Source organism: Penaeus japonicus, unplaced genomic scaffold, assembly GCF_977035675.1.
Source record: "Penaeus japonicus unplaced genomic scaffold, GWHDUDI00000001_assembly GWHDUDI00000028, whole genome shotgun sequence".
NCBI classification, from domain to species: Eukaryota; Metazoa; Arthropoda; class Malacostraca; order Decapoda; family Penaeidae; genus Penaeus; species Penaeus japonicus.
In genome coordinates this window covers 10,352,729-10,355,228 of record NW_028234430.1, presented here as the reverse complement: position 1 = coordinate 10,355,228, position 2,500 = coordinate 10,352,729, and positions in this window count along the sequence as shown.

The following is a 2,500-nucleotide window of genomic DNA, read 5'->3' as shown; positions in this document are numbered from 1 at the left end:
TGTTTATTTTCATCATCATTATCGTTCTTCTTACCATTATTATTAATATGATTATTATTATTATTATAATTATCATTGTTATTATTATTATTATAATTATCATTGTTATTATTATTATTATAATTATCATTGTTATTATTATTATCAATATTCTTATTGTTATTATTATTATTTCCTTTTATTATAAACATTACCCTTAATATCATTATTGTTGTTATTGTTAATGCTATTATGATTATAATCATCATTACTATTATCATCATTACCACTACTATTTTTATCAATATTCTACTTATTTTATTACTGGCATTATTATTGTCACTGTTATCATTATCATTATTTCTATTATCTTCATGATTTATTTATACTATCGTTATAACCTTTGTTATCACTTATATCATCATTGTCATTATTATCATTATCATCTTCATTATCACCATCATCATTATTGTAATTATCATCATAATTATCATTATATTTGATGTCATCACTATCAATATTGATATCATTATTATCATTATGATTATTACTAAAAGCATCATTATCGTCAATTATATTATCATCACACATCATTATCATCACCACCATTTTCATCATCCTCATCACACCATCTTCTCCTCACTCTTCTTATTCCCGTCTTTATCTTCCTTCTATTCCCTCTTCCACTTCATTTGACTCGTTTTTAAGTCTTATGAAGTCAAATTTTCTTCGGATAATCGTCTCTCGTCTTACTCCTTTTTTTTATTATATTTTTTCTGTTTCTTTTTAAAAATTTGATTCCATTTCTATTTTTTTCATTTTCTTTTCATTCATTTCCATCATCTTTCCTTCTGTGTTCTTGTACTGTGTTTGTTTTTTCTTTTTTTTTCTCTTTCACTTTTTTTCCCGTTTCTTCCTTACTTTTAGCTCTATTATTTTCATTTTCCCCTCTACTTCTTTCGTTTCTTCCTCCCTTTTCCTCCTTTTTTTCCTCTCTTCTACTTTTTTTCCCTCCACTTCTTTAATTTTTCCTCCACTTCCTTCGTTTCTCCACCTCCCTTTTCTCTCTTTCGTTCCTCCCTTTTTCCGTTTTTTCCTCCTATTTCTCTCTTTCGTTCCTCCCTTTTTTCCGTTTTTCCCTCCTTTTGCCTTCACTTTTTTCCATTTATCCCCAAACATCCTTCATTTCTTCTCTCCACTCCCTCCCTTTTCCTTCCACTTCCTTTGTTTTTCGTCTCACGTTCCACCATTTCCCCCTCTTCCCCCTTTTTTTCTCATACATTCTTCGTTTCTTCCCTCCGTTAATTCCCTATTTCACCCACATTTCCCACTTCTTTCCTCCACTTTTATCAGTTTTCCTCAAGCACTTCCGTCCACCTAATAAAAACCATCCTTAATAGAAAAAAAAAAAAAAACGAAAAAAACATGGCTGCCCGACATGGCTCTGGGCTGATTTAGTTATAATGACCGGCCTTTGAAAACTAAAGGGAATTTACACTTTGACCCCGAAGTGTGAAACTAGACCGCACAAATACCCACACACACACACTTGCACATACGCATTCTCATTCACTCACACACACACACACACACACACACTTACACACACACGTATACTCACTTACGCACACACACATACTCACACACACACTCACTCACACACATGTATACTCACTTGCGCGCACAAACATAACAACAATATAACAATGATGATAATGAAAAATGATAATAATCATGACAATGATTAATCTTAATAGTGGTAATAACATAGTAATGATAATAATGATTATAATCATAATAATGATGATAATGCTAGTAATAATGATAGTAATGATAATGATCATAGAAAAGAACAATGATGTTGATGATAATAATTATAATGATAATGATGCTAAGGCTAAAATGACACCAAAAGTAATGATAATGATAATAGAAACGATTTTGATAATAATATTAGTAATAACAATAATGATCACAATGTTCATCATATTGACAATAATGATGATGCCAATAATAATGATAATGACGATGATAATGATAACGATGTTACTACTACTAATAGTGATTATGATGATATAATTATAATGATAATACTGATAATAGGAATGATGATGATAAAAATGATAATGATAATGATACTAACATTACTGGTACTACTAATGGTAATGATAGTGATAATGGTAGTGATAATGAGAATCATAATAATGATAATGATAATGATACCGATTGTGGTTATGGGACAGCAAGAAAGAGAGAATGAGAGAGAGAGAGAGAGGAGAGAGAGAATGAGAGAGAGAGAGGAGAGAGAGAATGAGAGAGAGAGAGAGGAGAGAGAGAATGAGAGAGAGAGAAGAGAGAGAGAATGAGAGAGAGAGAGGAGAGAGAATGAGAGAGAGAGAGGAGAGAGAGAATGAGAGAGAGAGAAGAGAGAGAGAATGAGAGAGAGAGAGAGAGGAGAGAGAGAGAGAGAGAGAGAGAGAGAGAGAGAGAGAGAGAGAGAGAGAGAGAGAGAAAGAGAAAG